Genomic DNA, 20,323 nt, shown 5'->3' on the forward strand with positions numbered 1-20,323 from the left:
CTCTTTATGAAATGGTATCATAGGAAGGAATTCCCTCTCCCTTGCTTCCTCTTTTCAGTTTCCAAGTGGGAATATATTCAGAAAGAGTAGAGAAAACATTAGGGTTTTCTTCTGAAAAGATGGTGGAATAATTTGATTACAGTAGAAGTGGAAAATGAAAGCTGTTTCCAAAGGTTTGTCTAAAACATCTCCTTAGATATCTTCTTTTTCTTTTTGGTAAATATTTTAGAGTCTTTTATTGTCTGTGTGATGCTCTGTAGTACAGAAAAAAATGGAGATTATACTTCCTCTTAAGATCATTTATACTTAATAAACACCACTTTCAACTTGTGAAAGTCATTTTTCCCAAAGTGTAGCTTTCAGATTCAGCTTCTGAACGATTCAGCTTCAGATTCAGCTTCTCTGTACATTTGAAGTCACAACAGTATCTTCTTTTCAAAACAGGAAATATAGAAATATGTATTATTATAAACACTTTTAAATAACATCCTATTTTTATAAATGACATCACAACCAATACACACTCAAATTTGTAGTTTTCAGTAAGATCTGTCATAAATCTAATCAGACAAGAATTGTTCACCAGCCTTTAACAGAATAGAGCTAATAAAGTGCAAAATGCCTTTTCTAAAAAAAAGTATCATAAATTCAACTTAAATAATTTATTTCTCTTCATTGTGTAATTTAAGAAGTAAAGTGCTTTATAGGAGGAAAATTTTTTATAATTTTTTTTTCATCAGTTGACATGTTTTTGTAATCCACTTATTTAGCTGGTCAACAGGAGTCAATACAAGCTAAAACCCACAACAATTATCTTTTATTCAAAATATTGCAAAAATACGTTTAACACTGATATGAAACTAGGAACTAAGTATTCTATTTCTGGATTTTCTATAGATTTCCTGCATGTTTTTGCATGAATAATGCTTCTGTTCTGCAATGAGTGCAGCCCTGCTCCTTACATGCTTCTCACCTGGTTATATTGACTGTGAAATGAAAGCTGTACTCTCTCTAACTTTTGAAAGCTGTAAAAGATATAAATTCTGTCACCTATTGTATTTCCTTTTATGTAGTGATTTGCAAATTGTAAAGTGCTGTAGAACAGTACTCAAAGGCATCACGATGACTCTTAAAAAGTATCCAGCAAGTACTGGATCTGGAAGTCAGAACAAATAGCATTGATGAGATATACAATACGAAATGTAGCAATATTAATGTTCAGAATTTCAACATATCTATGTCTTTGTGTTCAGGAATTTTCAGGCACCTGAAATTTCTCCTATAAAGGAATATTGCTTTCCTAAGTGGCTTAATTCCACCGAAAACAATGGGTCAAATTATGGTTAAAAGTATTGCCAGACAAACTTTGATTCCTTGCAAGAAAAATTTAGGCTTTCAGTCAGTCACTAAGTTGGTGTGACAACTCATACAATAAAATGGAACTTATTTAAAATTTTAAAAAGGAGAGCCATTAGACATGGATGTTGTTGCATCACTCAGAAAAGAGTTAGGAAATAAACTTGGATAAAAATTCTTTCTCATGAGGTGTCAGTGGTCTAATCCTAGGAAACAATTACTTTATTCATTTAGACTATGGAAGTTTTCTCACAAGCCTCAGAAGAATGTGTGTGGGTTTTAGCTGAGTTAATCCAGGGGAAATGAAATCTTTAATCTTTTAAAAGATTATAATGTTCCTTCTTGCTTTGTAGCCACTAATATCAGGAGACAGGGGAGGTAGTTATGGCCTAGCTGATGGACATATGGTGTAGCAAAGCTCATTAGCTCTGTTGTCCTTAGCAGAAAGGTTTATTACTTAGGGGTTGATTTGTGGAGAGAGAAAAGCTGCAAGAAAATTACTGAACATTGTGTTGCATTTCTGTATGGCTTGGAGCTTCTTTCACATATGATTGGGCATCTGGCTGATGGTCACTAGGAGCCCTTGGGCAGTTCCAAAAAAAACCCTACCACCCGGTCGGTAAGTCACATCGATGTCACAGGAAAGATATCGTAGCAGAAGAGAGTACTTGCAGGAGTAGGACACAGTCCAGGCTTCTGTGCAGCTCTTTTCCTTTGGAAGAACTACTGGACTTTACTCCAGGCTGGCTGAAAGGCCAGCAATATCCTGTCTTGCTCCGGTCTCCCCAGTGAGTGCAGAAAAATTTATTCAATTCTATTCAATTCCATTTGAGGAAAAGGGAAGGCTATGGCATTACAATACAAAATACCATTATGAAACTTTAGAAAGGCAGCATAGGCTAATTAGAATTAGCTGGAATATACTGAATCTGCCTTCTTATGCTCAGATTTGCATATTATGTTCTCGTCCTGGTTTCAGCTGGGATAGATTTAATTTTCTTCCTAGTAGCTGGTATAGTGCTGTGTTTTGGATTTAGTATGAGAATAATGTTGATAACACACTGATGTTTTAGTTGTTGCTAAGTAGTAGTTGCTAAGTAGTGCTAACTTACGCTAGTCAAGGACTTCTTATCTTCCCATGCTCTGCCAGGTGCACAAGAAGCTGGGAGGGAGCACAGCCAGGACAGCTGACCCAAACTGAACAAAGGGATATTCCATACCATATGACATCATGCTCAGTATATAAACTGGGGGGCGTTGGCCAGGGGGCAGCGATTGGTGCTCGGGGACGGGCTGGGTGTTGGTCAGTGGGTGGTGAGTGGTTGCATCACTTGTTTTTCCTGGATTTTGTTTCTCCCTCTCTCTCTTGTTGTTTTCATCGTCATTACAATTTTGTATTGTTGTTGTTGTTGTTGTTATTATCATTATTATATTTCAAGTATTAAACTGTTCTTATCTCAACCCATGAGGTTTCTTCCTTCTGCCCTTCCGATTCTCTCCCCATCCCACCAGGGCGGGAGGGTGAGCGAGCGGCTGCATGGTGCTTAGTTGCCGACTGGGGTTAAACCACGACAACTCTCATTATGTTTCAAAGGATATTGCAGTTTGCATTGACTATCTTGGAAGAAGGCACCAATAGATAATCATAACTATCTGAGAGTTGAGCCATATTGTCTAATCATCATCATAGCCAAGTTTTTGGGATCAGGACATCAGTTTCAATATTTATTGTCATTTAAGGTTTCTGCTGTTAGAAGCATGTAGTCATTCAATTTTCCAGATATACTAGAAGCACTGCCTATGAAACTGAGTTTCCCATGTAGAGAGAGTAAATTGTCTATGTCTCATGAACATGCTGAAGTGTTCAGAGAACAAGTGCCCAGCGCATGTTTGGGGACTTACCTTCTCATGGCTACATGGTCAGTATGCTAATATTTCAAATTAAGAGTTAAAATGGGCAATGTGGAAGCAGTTTCACAATGTGTCTGTATCTGAATGATGTCTAGAAAAACATTCTATAGGCTTGAGAAACTTTTGCTAAGTGCAAAAATGTGAGTGCATGCGCTCGTGCCACTACGCTGGTTGGTTTGGTGCTTCCATTGTCTTTTAAGTTCACAGAAAAAGTAAAGGGATAGTATGCACAAGAAAAGTCATCAATAGTAAATGGAATGTTATTGACTGAGCGAGCTACCAACTCACCGTCAGCAGCAAAAAGAAGCTCGCTAATGAAGAAATCAGCCACACATGTCTGCAGACTGAACAACTTGCATCAGTAAGAAACTGAATAAATATAGCTCTGCCAATGGCACAAACTGCTTCCATCTGCACAACAGAGACAAGACGGAAAGGAATATGGAAACCATTTATGATATTAAAGAGATCTTGCCATTTTCCACCTCTCTAACCATCATCTTATTACAGAAGACTTAAATATGTCAGGAATAAAATTTGCACAGGTCTGCAAAAGCTTCAAAAGTCCCTTATAGTTTACATTATCAGAATCTTTACTTAGGTCAATGGTCAGCAAGCAAAGACTGTAATTTGACTTCATACAGTTTGTAAAGGGTTATGTGTGTAGTGTTACTTTCTTAATAACTCCACATTGAAGTTTTGGGAAGACAGATTACACAAAACAGAAATTGAGTTGCTCAGTTTAGGTATGCTAGGATTTTCCTAGCATTAGAGAAGAGAAATGCCACAATAATTACCACAGTTTGCATCATGATTATTTGTAATAGGTGTTGGTGTCTTTGAATTGCTGTGAAATTGACTCTTGCTTTCAGATAATGTGAAAAGACCACGTGGTGTTCGTGTTGCTTTTTTAAATGTAATCTGCCATCAGGTCTTTTTCATACTTGTATTGTATAAATGCAGTACATCACTGAGTGTACTGGTTCAATGTCAAGACTTTTTAAAAGAATGAACATTCTGGACTGAAAAATTAAACAAGACATCTTTGCATTTTGAACACAGGAGACTACAAATTTCAGACTATGACAAACTTCTGTCACTCCCAGGACTGTGACTAAGAATTTTTTTCTCTACACTTCTGTTGCCAAAGTATTCTATTGAGTTTATTGAGTTTACATGCTATAATAGGTGGAGAGGTATGCACGCTGTCACTCTCTTGCCCATGCAAGAAGTATACAATAATAGTACAGAGACTGCATTGAGTAGGCTGATAGTGACAAATACAGGTTGAGTTGTGAGCTTCTTTTATCTGGTAAATGTTATTGATTTCTCTAGATTCAATGCCATTCCAGAGTTCTTTCAGGAGTGATGTTGGTTTTATGTTAATTTAAAATGTGTTTATACCATTTCTGTGACTACATTCTAGGTTAATGGACACCTACTTCCATCATGTCCATTACTGTCTTGGGCATCTGTCCTATACATAATTTGTGCTACTATCAAATCTTATTACCTGCAGCTGCTGGTTTTCTGTTTGTGTTTTCAGCTGACAATCCAAAATTCATGACAATGCTTGAAGACAGATGTATAGTTCCTGAAAATTGACAAGAGCTCAGGATAAGTTAGAGGAATTGAATTAGAGGGAAAAATAACAGCAAGCAGTGTACTGCTTTTTAGATTTTTAGACTGAGGAAGCAGTCTGGGGTTTTCTACTGCAATTACATAACTATCTGAACAAGTGGGACAGAGGGTTCTTCTTTTGAAGTCCCCCAAAGTAAAGCAAAATTTAATTTTAATTCAGGCTGAAACGAACAAATAAAAAATCAGAGTATATGTAGCACAACTTAAAAGTAAATAAAAATACATATCATCCATATATGTTGAATGAAATATTAATCAATTCAAAACTAAGTGATTAATTCTGATTTTCTTGAAGTGTTTTTAAAGCTTTTAAAACAGCAATTGTAAAGCTGCTGTAAAGCTTTTCTAACAGCAGTTTGGCAAAACCAAATGCATTTATGTGTTATATCAGATTTGTCTGATCTGTGTTATTTTCCCCAAAAAGATGTGGAGCAATGTGTCCATCTCTGTGCACCTTCAGAAGAAGAAAATTGAAGCAGTCTTCCAATCCAGTTACCAGATTGCTGGTGAGTTACTGATGATGTCCCTTCCAGATGTAGTAGAGTAACACATTATGACAATAATATATAAATAAAATACAGTAAAGAAGCTTGCACTGTGTAAGTAATGGCTAATCTGTATATGTGCATCATATTAAAATCATATCCTAACACATCTTTGTACAATATCCTTTCTATTGAAACAACAAATTAAAGGCATAGGTTAACTTGGTATTATCTCCAGACACTCTGAGTCCTCAGTCCTCTGTTACCTACTCATTATATTTTCTAACGTTTCCACTCCCCCGTCCTCATTCTTTTAGATTCTTTCCACAAACCAAACATCCTCACTGAGAATTAATCTCCCTCCTTTCTTCCCTCGCTCCTTTTCCCTTCCTCTTTCTTTCTTCCTTCTCCTCTTTCTCCTCGTTCTCCTTCTCCTTTTCTCCTTCTTCTCTTTTAGTGGAAATAAATTATGTAGACAAAATCTTAGGGGCACTGACCTGTAGGTTTTTTTAAAGGAAACTGGGGAAAAAAAAAAACATCCAAAGAAATAGCAATCAACATCCTTTGATAAATTTCAGAGTATACACTTGTTATGACAAGCTGTTCTTGTTATCAGGAGAGATAAGGACCATGTCTAGCTCCTGTACAACTTAACAGGTGGGATTACACTTCTGCAACACACCTGAAATGGGTGACATAACACACGAATGGGACATAACATGACATTCATTTTAATGCTTTTCATATTAGCATGTGTTTAAATGACTGATATGTGATCACACAAGTCAGTGGTTCTCAAATAGTGGTCTGTGGTCCATAGAAAACCTCTCTATCACATAGTACTGTTGTCCCCCTGCCCTCCTCCAATCCTAACCTGAAGACAGATGAAATATATTAGATACTTTTCTAATAATACTTTACCAGATAGCCAGCTCTTGTATTTGTTGTATTTTCCAACTCTTGGTTGAACTGAGATGGCATATGTTGTTAGTAATGGGAGGAAAGGGCAGGATTAGAACACATTTTAATAAGAAAAAGTGTTTTGAGGAAGTGTGTAAACTTTCTAAGCAGGGTCACTATCACTGCAGCAACCATGGGAGCTGGACTTCAGCGACTCTTTGACTGTCGTAAAAATTGCAGCTCATGGCTCCACCAGGTGATACCAGCATAGGCACTTGCCTCCTTCTGTGTTTCATGCTGCTGTCACTTAAGAAGAAGAGTTATTTTGGAGCTCTGCAGGGGTACCATTTCTCCTTCTCTTTGAATGGGGGCAGTTTTGCATTCTGCCACTTTTGGTTGGCAGAACACAAAAGATACATCTGTCCTCTTTGCTTCTTTCCTCTCCCCTCTCATTGGGAGAGTAGAGGCAGTGACAGTACCATGATGAAGTGTTTGGCTGTGCCAGCAGCAATTAGCTGCTCAAACAGTTGCTTCTGTTCCCTAGAGAAAAGCTAGTAAAGCAGATGAAAGCATCCTATGGGCTGGACTTGATCCATGGACTACCTGTAGAACCTGCAGAACTCATTAGCATCTCCTCTATTGCTTATATTCTGCTAGATGTAAAGGTATATCTAATTTAATTTTAAATTTTATATTCCTTTAATGAGACAGAGTGTGTTTCATAAGGACATTACTTGCAATACATATAGCAGTGTTGTCAGGGTAAAATGATGTGTGTCTTGGACATAAAGTGCTTCCTAGAGGGCTTAGTGACATAAATACTTCTACTGCTAGAGAAAGCTGTAAGAAAGTCCACCAGTAAAAATCAAAGAATATGCTAAATAAGATATTAAACAAGGCTATATTCAAAAATAATAAAGTTTGATGACTTAATTTACAAACTGCAAAGAAAGCAAGGACACCATGTTTATGTAAAGATTCTACTTACATATGATTTATTATTTCTGAAGACTGAAAGGCCAAATCCCAAGGACTTCAGTGGAAGTTATGTGCAGGATTCTGGTAGAATTACACTCCAGGATAGTAGTTAACTACCTTCTAAGCTCTTATAAGAGATATTAGAGGGTTAAACGCCCAGCTTGTAGCTGAAGCATTTAAACTTGAGCTTGGGAAATTTAAATTCAATAAACATACTAGCTAAGTTCTTTTCAGAAAACAAGTCTCATGCATTTTTATGTGCTTCTGTATTATTTAATATGCTACACCTTACTTAGACAGAGTTCTGAAAGAAAATAAAAAATACAACTGGGATAGCTTTTAGATGTACTCTGCCAAATATTATTTTGCCCAGGTCATGTGTAGGGTGCTATCATTAGTGTTCTGTGCTAGAAATTTTGTTGTTGTTTGTATTTTTTTGTTTTTGTGCCCTTTGTTATGACCTTGGGCCTCAATCAGCTCATTAAAAATTAAATTGCTTATTATAACCTGGCTTCATTTTCCACTTTGATCAGAAAGCACAATAGGTTCCTTAAGTGGATTTACCCATAAAATATTCTGGTAATGAGAATAGAAAAGGCAAGTTTAATAACTTTAATATCAAAACAAAAGCTACAGAAATACCACCCAGAGGATAATAACAAACAGTTTATCTAACAAAAAGATAAAACTCCTTGCAGTATGAAAATTCTGTTTTCTAGCTTATTAAATGAACATTCTTAACAATTTGAAATCAGTATAATTTCCACTTCTTCTTCCATGGCTAGTCCTCCTCTCCCATCAGCATATGAACATTACAGCATTATGTAATTTGTGGCACAATTATTTGAATTCAAAGGAGGAAATAAAACTGTTTAAAATCATAGAGAAATTTTGCTGAATGCTGTTAATTACTCATTTTTTAACTATTACAGTTTAAAATGTTTTACTGTGTGCACTCATTACTTGCTATCCAGGAATACTTAGAGATTTTATCTCATAGGCATTTATTCACACAAAGATGGGTGGTGGTAAAAACATAACATAAAAATATCTGTAATGTGAAAGCACAGATCCACTTAGTCTAGTCTTCTGTTTCTGTCAGCGTCTAGGGGAAGGTATGAGAGTGGGAAAAAAAATATATTGATACTTGTCCAGCATATTAACTAAGCTTTCTGTGACCTTTGGCACCCGTGATCTTTCTCTTGCCTATATAATCAAATGATCCTAAAACAGAATATTCCCATGTAAACACGACTGTTTGATTTTTTTGTTATTCCGTTTTCATTAGTCTCCTTCTTCGAAAGTTTCACTCATCCAGAAAGGAGATCAAATCCCTGCAACTTAAGTGACCTGTCACAAACCATGAATCATGAATAGTTCAACTAAGCAGATCACAGTTAAGTCTTGGATTGCAAATCGTTCTGAGTGGTGAAAACTCACCGAAAATGTTTGTAGTAAGAGGTGGAAAATAATTCATAATGGAAACAATGACTATCAAAACCAGTAACCAGTCTGTCAAATATAACTTACACTTGGCAGTCCTTAATGAATAAGGATTCAAAACAAATCATTGAGAATAACTTCAGGAAGAAACATGAAATAAATTTGCTCTTACTAGTAAGCTAGCTTCTGAAAATTGAATTAAAATTAAGTTTTAATTTTAAAATTAAAAGTGAGTTTTACTTTTAAATAAATACAGAAAGATGAAACATTTCTTTTAGGATCTCATCATAACCGTATAGCTACCAGACGAGCGGTGGCAAGCTTAACATTTGACTGGGGTAGCTGTTTCAAGCCTGGATTACCACACCTTGAAGAAATAAAGAGGCTTCAAAGCTTGTCTGCCCCAACAGAGAGGTCTTGAAATGTGATAAGAGAAAGGAAGTGGTGACTTGTCAACTCCAACTAAAATCCCCGAGTGTACCCACATGTGGCAAAGGGCTGGGAAGGGTCTTTTTTTTGCTCTTGTCACTCACTTGTTTTTCAGTCACAAAATATCACCCTTTATCACCGTTCTTTTTTTGGTAAGAAGATAATATGCGAAAATTGAAGATATAGATTAAAAGACTGAGCATGCAATACTTTTCAAGAAGTTTATTCCTCTATTGTTTATAGGTTTTTGGAGAATGTTATAGGTGAGAATTTGCTTACTGTCATTCAAATCTTTTATGTTTACAACTTTACAAGAAAAATGCAAGACAGAAGCAAAATATTTCACACATCTATTTGTCCTGTTTGTAAATCTCCTTACAACTGTCTGGAAAATTATTGAAAATTTTTTTTTTTCTTTAAAGTATATTGTATTGTAAAGGGTCTTTTCATGATAGATTGTATTAATAAAGAGTCTTTTTATAAAAAAAAAGTTTAATACCCATAAGTTTAACAAATTATTTAAGTTTAAAAACAAAGCTGCCTTGTGGATGGAGTGCATTAATAGTCAGCAGCCAGCTGATAATATAGAACATTTAGAGAGCTCGGAATTTGTCTCTGGATATTAATACTTGACTGAATTATTCAGTTTTGCAATCTACTATTCATGTATATATATATATTTAAATGAAGACATTTTCCTTGGAAAATCACAATGGCCTAAATCAATCTCTGATTTCTGTAAATAGCTGGAATATATTTCCCCACACGATGTGTACACTGTATGCAGAATAATTTTTATAATAAATCTGTTAGAATCTTTCATGTGTACAAATACAGAGAATGGCAAGATTTTTTATGTGTTCATATTATTTATGGTCACAGTTTGTTTTATGAGTGATTTCCTATATGATGGTGATTATGAACACACTAGTATTTTTCAGTCTGAGGCTGAATGTTGTATTAAATCATTTCCATTCAGAACAATATCCTGATATAGGTCAGTGATTTGAAATAAGCTTTGATCCATCAAAGCTTTGTAAAAAAAAATACACTGTTTGCATATATATTTTGTCTAATATAATGCTTTTAACTGCATTCTGTATTCATTGTGAGCAGATCACTCATTAAGGAAAAATTATTCAGTTCTCAAATTTTCCAACCACTGCCATTCACAAGTGATTAGATTAAACTAGTTTTAAAATTAGAGAATTGAGGATAAGAAGAAATAATAAGCAAAAACCTGTTAAAAACCAGAGGATTTGAAATTAAGATGTATATGAATATGTAATAAAATTAATATACATATATACATACGCATTTATGTATTTACACATACAAAGCTATATATATTTACATATATATATGCTTGTAGAGGCAAAGTAGAGATATGCTTTAAACATATAACCAAATGAATAAAGGGCATGTATATTTTTTTCAATATTAAAAAAAATACAGGATTATACTAAAGAATATGAAGGATTTTATCCGTGTATCTAAAAGAACCCTTTCCTTCCTTGTGGGAAATCTCTAGAACTGCCTTTATGGCTTGTTCCATATATTCAATATCCTGTAATAAGTGTGCTGCTTTGTGATTGCACTGGCATTTGTTCTCATTGTTTAGGTTTTGTAAATAAAGCTGAAGAGTTGTGATAAATTGCAAAACATTAGCAGTATCTGGCAGTACTTGGATTGATTGTTTCTCGCACAGAATTATAGCACTCGGGTTAACTTCCAGTAAACATATAACACTTCATAATGTCTCTGTTTCAGCTGACACTAAGGTGTATGCTCACATGTAAGCATGTGTTCTGTCCATCCCAAATCAAAGCACTGTATCTTACATTTAGTATCTGAAAAGTTACTCTTGCTCAGGTATTTGCACTTTTCCCATTATTTTCAGTTATGTAAGGGTTAGACCTGTACATTCAGTTTAGCAGGTAGAAATACAAGTTAGAGTTCACACGTAGTTAGTTCCTAGTTAGTGCCTAGTGTGATTAAATAGGATTCTGGTCTGAGTTTAGAGAAGTCACGTTAGCTTCGTTACACCATTTGTAAACCAATCAGCTGTTTCGCCTCCCCCCCCTCCTCCCCCCCATCTTATACAAGATTGAAATCGGTTTATTTCTTTTCATTCAGGAAGAGGAAATAATCTAAAATTCTGTTCTGGTAAAACAAAACTGTACTCTTTTGGTATGAGGTTTGTACTTCATTATTTTTGAGATAAGCCTTTGAAAATTCTTTCTGCAGGTAGACCACGTTCACTTGACAGAGAAAGCATGCATTTCTAGTGTATCAGGTTGTTTTGAAAAGACCAGTGGTTTGAAGTAATATCAGGAAAGGATTTGGTCTATTGAGTCAAATCAGTTTCTGATTACTTTTCTTTTTATGGAGACTACCCTGTTGTGATGGAATATGTCCCTGCAATGCCATTCTGATTATTGACACACCAAAGAACTGGTGGCTTGTTAAGGGGCAGGTAGCTGAAGGACTGATAACTTTTTGCTCTTTCTCTTCCTCTATCTACCATCCTAATAATTGCCATTAAGCATCAAGAGTCTATATATGGAAGTGCCTTTATTACAAGCACAACAATAGTTGCTTTCAGCTATCCTCACACTTGAAACTGGGGTTCACAATTGTATGACTTTACTATGATTGTTATCTATGTTGTGCCTTTCAAAATTATTTCCTCTGCTCCTTTCTCCCCATTTTGACACTTCTATTCTGAATCTCCAGTGAGGCTGTGTGACTTTCTGCCATTTCCTGTTGCTGTACGAAAAACATAAACATAGCAATGGCTTTTAGCTTTCCCCATTATCCTCAAAATCATACAACAGAATTTAATGGGGTTTTTTTTGCCATTTCCTTTATGTGCTATTTTTAAGCTTATCTATAATCGCCGTCTACGCTTTGTCGCAAAATCTATCCAGAAAGATGCTAAATGTTTAAAAGACTACCATCATCATTCAGTAGAATCAAAATACCCTTTGGCAGAAAAGAATAGATTATATGTGATTTGTATGTGATATTGTACTGAATGGATTAGAATTTCCATGAGAGCCTCTTAACATGACACAAAAAACACTGATAGCTAAAGTGCTGGAGAGCACAATCAATTTTTTTTAAATAAGAAAAATATTGGCTTTGTTACCTTTTCAAGGACAAAAACTTTTCAAGTGACCTCTAAGGAAAAAATCATTAGGAGAAGTTTCAGGCTCTTGGAAAAACTTTCTCTCAGTCTACGAAGAAAATTTCATTTGGAGTCAGAAGCAGAACATGGGTTCTTTTACAATGCAATTACTTAATCAGTGCTTCTGAAGATTAGCCTGAAATACTGCCTACCTGAATGGAGCTTATTCTTCCTTACAAAAACAGAGCTCTGTTCATTTAACATATGTAAAATAAGGTATATCACTTTCACTATAATGCAGTACTCTGCAGTGTCTAATTTCATTCAATAAGAATTTTAATATAATCAAAAGATACATTGTAAATTAGATCTGAAAACACATCATTGCCAAAGAACGTACTTTCAAGTTCATGTTTTTAGTCACATTATTTAATCTTTGGGAATATTTTTGGTATGTCACTCATTTACTCAGAAATTAAGATGTTTGTTGTCCCTGGTGACATTTCACATAACAACAGTTCAGGTGATTTCCAGTTCAATTTAAGTGAAGGAAAAGAGTTTTCACAGTGTAACACGGTTTTTGCAGCTTTTTTTTTTTTTGTAATCCACCACAAAAAGAACTTGGAGTAGAAAGCTGGTATTTGTCAAATAGTAACCCTCATTGAGCAGTCCTATGCTTTTTATGTTTTTGTAAGGTAACAAAAGTTACACTCTGAGTACAAAAAATAGGCAATTATTTTGTAAATGCACGTTTAACTTAAGCTATAATGAAAATTACTAATGGTGTTCATAGAGTAATGTAAACGTCTGCCAAGAGACCTCTGCCTTGCTATTTTTATATGATCTTAAAGGGTAATGGTAACAAAATCTTGTCTAGTGATCTGCAAAGTTTGCATTTGTGCCTACTCAGAGGCATGTCAAGTGTTTCAGAGTCACTGGAATGAATAGAAGATTTAAAGTTTCAAGTGCTATGGAAGAGGAATCATGAGGTACCCTATTGTTTTATATCTTAGCAAGTTTCCCAAAAGTTTGCAGGATAATGTAGGAAAATCCCGTGGGAAAAATCTAGGGCAATTCTTTTAATTGTTCATTGATCAGTTTTCAGTTCATTTGAGAAATGAATATTCATTATTTTCTTTCTTTTTTTTTTTTTAATACTAGGACAGCCATTCACTATAGTGCATTATAAAAGATCAAATCTTTGTGGAGTAAATTCAAACCAAGGGAATCTCTTGTTGGTTTTATGATCTTTTACGATCTAACATAAGCTGCTTATGACAGCTGAAGTAGCAGAGCTTCTTATATTGTCTACTGACAAAGTATCATCAATGACAATGTTTTAAATGTTTCTTAGTGTGTTGTATGGTAAAAAGTTTTCTGCACAGTAAAATGAATCTTAGCAAGTGTCGTGGTTTAACCTGGCAGCAGCCAAATACCACGCAGCCGCTCACTCACTCCCCCCACTCCCAGCGGGACGGGGAGAGAATCGGAAGGGTAAGAGTGAGAAAAACTCGTGGGTTGAGATAAAGACAGTTTAATAGGGAAAGCAAAAGCCGCGCACGCAAGCAAAGCAAAACAAGGAATTCATTCACCACTTCGCATCGGCAGGCAGGTGTTCAGCCATCGCCAGGAAAGCAGGGCTCCATCACGCGTAACGGTTACTTGGGAAGACACACGCCATCACTCCGAATGCCCCCCCTCCTTCTTCACCCAGCCTTATATGCTGAGCATGACGTCATATGGTATGGAATAGCCTATTGGCCAGCTGGGCCAGCCGCCCTGGCCACGCTCTCTCCCAGCCCCCTGCACATCTGGCAGGGCATGGGAAGATGAAAAGTCCTTGACTAGCGTAAACACTACCTAGCAACAACCAAAACATCAGTGTGTCATCAACATTATTCTCACACTACATCCAAAACACAGCACTATACCAGTTAATAGGAAGAAAATCAACTCCATCCCAGCCAAAACCAGGACAGCAAGATAAGCGTGTGTTAGACAGCAGGAAGTCCTGCCTGACCAACCTAGTAGCCTTCTTTGATGGAGTGACTACATCAGTGGACACGGGAAGGGCTACAGATGTCATCTCTCTGGACCTCTGTAAGGCCTTTGGCATGGTCCCCCACAACATCCTTCTCTCTAAATTGGAGAGAGATGGATTTGATGGGTGGACTGTCCGGTGGGTGAGAAATTGGTTGGATGGTCACATCCAGAGGATAGTGGTCAACGGCTCAATGTCCAGGTGGAGATCGGTGATGAGTGGTGTCTCTCAGGGGTCTGTACTGGGACCGATACTGTTTAATATCTTCATCAGTGACATGGACAGTGGGATCGAGTGCACCCTCAGCAAGTTTGCAGACAACACCAAGCTGAGTCATGCGGTCGACACGCCTGAGAGACGGGATGCCATCCAGAAGGACCTGGACAAGCTCAAAGAAGTGGGCCCGTGTGAAACTCAGGAGGTTCAGCAAGGCCAAGTGCAAGGTCCTGCACCTGGGTCGGGGCAACCCCCGGTATCAATACAGGCTGGGGGATGAAGGGATTGAGAGCAGCCCTGCCAAGAAGGACTTGGGGCTACTGGTGGATGAAAAGCTGGACATGAGCCGACAATGTGCGCTCGCAGCCCAGAAGGTCAACCGTATCCTGGGCTGCATCAAAAGAAGCGTGGCCCGCAGGTCGAGGGAGGTGATTCTGCCCCTCTACTCTGCTCTGGTGAGACCCCACCTGGAGTACTGCGTCCAGCTCTGGAGCCTGCAGCACAAGAAAGACATGGACCTGTTGGAGTGGATCCAGAGGAGGGCCAAGAAAATGATCAGGGGCATGGAACGCCTCTCCTATGAAGAAAGGCTGAAAGAGTTGGGGTAATTCAGCCTGGAGAAGAGAAGGCTCCAGGGAGACCTTAGGGTGGCCTTTCAGTACTTAAAGGGGGCTCATAAGAAAGATGGGTCAAACTTTTTAGCAGGGCCTGTTGCGACAGGACAAGGGGTAGTGGTTTAAAACTAAAAGAGGGTAGATTTAGACTAGATATAAGGAAGAAATTTTTCACAATGAGGGTGGTGAAACACTGGAACAGGTTGCCCAGAGAGGTGGTAGATGCCCCATCCCTGGAAACATTCAAGGTCAGGTTGGATGGGGCTCTGAGCATTACCCTTCCCCTTTCTCTTTTCCTTCTTCCTCCTTTCCTCTTCCCTCTTCCTGTCCTCTATGCTTGACAAGACACTGCCTTCTAATTTTCTTTTTGTGAGATCCCCTCAGGCTACTGCTAATTCTGGTAGAAATAAAAAGACAGAGAACTGATTTGCTTAGAATTTAATCTGTGTTGAAAGTTGTTGGCACATAGAGCAGAGCTGGTGTGATCTTTCTTCTCTATTTCCTGTGAATCACCCAGAGACAGAAATTGGTACTATGAGCCCAGACTATTTCCTCCTAAGAGACTCAATTCCATGGGGTCACAGATTTAAAGCTTCCATTTACTGGAATTTTATATCCACTTCTAGACTGGCTAGCTCCAGCAATGGGGTGGCTGAAAAAGTTTATATTAACTTCAACACCTGAATTTCCCTCACTACTAGATAAGGATTTCTGAATCTGACACACAAACATTAGCAGTACTTTTCAAACAAGACCCTTCAGTCCAACCACCACTGACTGTTTAATTGTGGTTTTTGTTAAGAAAATTCATTGTATAACGGGATTAATCACATTATTAACATCTTATTTAAATAGAATAGACTAGAACATTCCAGCGAGTAAGCTGTTATAAGTGAGTAATCATTAAAAATATTTCAAGAGATAATAGATATTTATCTATTGCCTTATTCTTGTCATGATATATAACAAGGGATGCAACAACTGTTGCCTACAGTCTCTGCTTGAGTGGGTTACTCTGTCTCTGTGGAAATTAGAAGAATGTCCCTTTATGAGAAATTCAAAGTTCGTCCTATATTTGTGTGCAAATATTCAAGAAAGCAGAGTTAATATTGTATTTGCAAGCTTAGCATTCTCTTAATGTATTTTGAGCACAGAATTAGGAAAGATTTCACATTTAGTGCATATAAACGCCTTAATATACACACACTAAGGAGTAATATATCTTAAGTAATGGGAACAGGTTTTCCCAGAGAAAACCTTTGTGTTATGGGTGACTTCTGATGACTTTTTTATTACATTTTCTTGAAAACATGTGCCTTATGATGGTAATTCAAATACTAGAACAGCTGCTTTTCAGAAGATGTAGAGAAGTATTATTATGACTGCAAGCAGTTGCTAAAAGTTTGCTTCACTTTTTTTTTTTCATAGAAATCATAGAAAAATATGAGTAGAGACATCAAGTGGCTATTCAGTCAATGCATCTCTTATCCTTCTCTGAATCAAGGTCAGTCATACCCAATTCGTTCCTGACAAATGTTTGTCTTACCTGTTTTTTTTTAAAAACTACAGTGTTTGAAATTCTTTCTACTTTACAGACAGTGTACTCTAGTACTTCCTTGAAAGAGTAAGAATAAAATCAGAGTGTGCAGAAGAAATGCCTGTATGTCCACTCGTTTTTCAGCTGTATAACTTATTTCTGATTTCACGTTCTGCTTAAAAACAGACATTAAAAAGTCCTGATAGAACATGATTTCAGGAAGAAAAGTTGCTGCAGTTGAGACAGAGGTGGTTACCTTTCAGTGGATAATTTAGTGGTTATCTTTTACTGAGATGGTGTGTATTTTTGGTGAAATTCCTTAAGATTTCACTGAAGTCATGATTTAACTCTTAGGACCTGAGGCAAAGGAGGTACTTAAATTCTTCACTTTTATTGGTCTCTGTGGGAGTTGGACTCCTCCTGAATGACAGGTTCCATGCAAGTATATACTGTATGTCTCAGTTGTAGGTCTCAGCTACTGAATGCTTTGAAATACATAAGAAGGTGCATCTGTGATCACAAGGGGATTGATCTAGAGTGTCTTACAGCTTAACCAAACTGGGACTAAGATTACAAATGAAGATGGGGGGAGGAAAGCACCAAGCTCAAGCGCACTAATATTCCATCCTGTGGAGATGAGGCTTTCTCTTTTAACTGCAGAAGAAGATTTCCCTACACATATAGCCTGGCTGAGACTGGATGCTACATGTGTGGCAACAGAGAACAGGAGTGACCTGAAATGATCTGGAATTCTCTTTACAAGAATATAAGCTGTAACTTTAAAAAAAATCCTAAGTTTCCAACTTTGCTTATAACAGGTGTTTATAATGTCTTTCTAAACATATGGATGTGTTTAAGGATTTCTCCTTAAGGACCTATCTATATGAATTACTCCCATTGCACAAGGCATTTCCTAACCATTCTTGAATAACTGGATTCATCTCCATCTCTTTTCTTCAGGGAATCATTTTCTCGATTAAAATTGCATCTGTCAAAAGGAAAAAAGGAAGAATCAAACATTCTAATAGACTTTTATGTACCACACACATAATTTTTTGAAATAGGATGGTATCTTTTTGCTGTTGCTGACTTTTCTGCCAGAAATTGTAACATATCTCCTCATAAACTGAAATTTCGTATTTCAGTTTCTAAACTCAGCTGTTATGTACAGCAAATTCTCTATTAGCCAAATAGCGTGAGAATGCTGCAATTGCTACTCAGAAGAACACAAAACTCAGTGTTTGAAAGGGGTGTGAAAACTCCCGTATTGCTCTGCGAGGATGGATTGTGCTCAGTACACGTGAACCCTTCAAAGCAGCAAGTAAGAATGCTTCACCAGTTTCTTACCATGAAGCACAAGAGAACAGGACATGTGAGCATTTTTATCACTTCCAAATACAAAGGCAGTTTTAAAGAAGGTTATTACACCCCAAAATACTTAGATGTAAAGCTTTTAATCTGTGTTTAGCTGTGATCAGCTCTACTGGTACTTTTGTATGGAAATTTTCTTATTAGTAAATACGAAGGCCTACTACTAAAAATACTTAAGGCAGCCTGAACAAAGAGTTTTTTAAAGTTTATGACTACAAAGGAGACATTTCTCTGAAAGCAGAATCTTTAAGTAGTTTCTGTGGATTTTATTATGTGAATAAAAAGTAAATTCTATGTACACTACATTTTATATTCTTAGTTTGGAAATAAAATAGCAATTGATAAAAAGCAATTATGCATATTTTTAATATTTAAGAAATTTATGGTTTTACTATTTGATTATCAAATTTGATGTACTCTATGCTTATCTTTTTCTAAGGTAAAAGATAGAATAGAATGTTCCTACAAGTAGTGTACAGCTGGACTATCACAGGCTTACCTCATAGAAACACCTTATAGGAAAATACAGTGTAAAGTCCACAGAAAAAAACAAAGTAGAACTTTACAAGATAGAACTTTAAATATACAATCACTTTGTGTGATGCAGACTTTGAATTATTGAATCATTGTTGTGCTGGAACTTACGGAGTTGCTGAAACAAACATATTTGCAGTAGCACACTATTTACAAAGATGATGCTATTCATTTATGGGGAAATCCCATTTTTTCTGGTTTCCTGTAGATACATTTTGTAACTGCATAATTTCATATTTTATAAATGAGGGAAACTTATTAGGATGAGAGCTCGGTTTAGGCAAAACTTCTAGTTCAAAGGCAATGGAGGTTAAAGCAGTGTAATAGATGTAATCTGTAAGCAATATTATAGGAGTCATAGTAGTTTCAGAGAGCATAAATGTGCATTGTTCTCAGTCCCCCCGGAGAAATTGGTAACATCAGCCTTCTGGCTTTGGTCTGTTAGAAACTTTACCCATTCACTCAGTTTGGACTGTCTGGCTGAGACCAGCAGCTGAGATTTGTGCACTACAGTGCATGGACGTATGTGAGATGGTCTGACCCTTTTCTTCTGATAATATTGTCATTGGTTTCTCTTATGAGGATAGAAACAAGTCACAATTGCATTCTGCTAATGCTCATTTGCAAGCAATTCTGCAAACACATATGCAGGATCTTTCATGTATAGGGAACTGATGCAAAAAGGTTCCAGGATGTAGATTGTCTGTATAGAACTGCTATTCCAAAAATTTCTTTACCATGGAAGAAAAATTAATTTATGCATGTGTTAATGACAAGAGGGGGACACTGACGACCTTATGTTGGAAATGGTTCGTATTCCTAGAAGAACAGAAATCCCACCCTTGCACTGAGTTCTCTGTGACCTTGTAGCTGTCAGTACTTATGAAGTCAATCAACGAGTGAAGTTAGTGTGGCTTTCTGTAGGGAGATGAGATATTTGCTTAAGAAATAAGTAGGATAAACCCCATTTCACATAATTTATTTTTTTTTTTAATTCCAGTAATTTTTTAAGTCAGTGTCATAATTTAGTGACTTGAATGCTTGGTGTTCTGTATATTTGTCAGTCTCGTGTGGCCTAACATTCAGTCCATGAGGCAGAGGAGTCCTGAAGCTGAGCCTGGAAGATTACTGTACAAATTAATCAGACCTGGTCAACAATTTTTTTCTAATGTGGAACACTAAAAAGCTTTTTTATATTAGCCTCGCCTTTTAATTTTGGCGCTGTTTTGCCTTTTCTTTTGCCTGTTTACATACAGTAATAACATTTAACTCTATTTCTTTTTCTGTATGTGTCAAGTACCAGATTTTCTCCTCACAGGTAGGTAAGATTATGAAGAACTATGTCCAAGTCTTTATGCAGTTAGTGACCAATAACTTAGTGCTGAGCTTTGTATTCCAGGACTGTGTTTTCTCCACTTGACCACACTGTTTACAGATCCAGAGATATATAGGAGAGCTTTTAAGAACTTTGAGCCAGTCGATACTTAGTCTTCTGAGCAGAAACTGGACTGTCAGCTGGAGGCACTAGCCCTGAGGACCCTGTGAAGGATTCACTCACAATTCTCAACAGCTTTAACTAGATTTTCTGTGCCCTGTGCCAGATGATGCTGCTTTCTCAGATCTGTTGCCTTCAGTTCCCCTCCACAGAGATAATTTACTTCAGTTCATCCACCACCTTCATCTTTTATTCTCCTCCCTCCTCATCTTAACTTCTCTTTTTCCTGTTCCTCCTGAAAT

This window comes from Calonectris borealis, chromosome 4 (genome assembly GCF_964195595.1).
Source record: "Calonectris borealis chromosome 4, bCalBor7.hap1.2, whole genome shotgun sequence".
Taxonomy (NCBI): domain Eukaryota; kingdom Metazoa; phylum Chordata; class Aves; order Procellariiformes; family Procellariidae; genus Calonectris; species Calonectris borealis.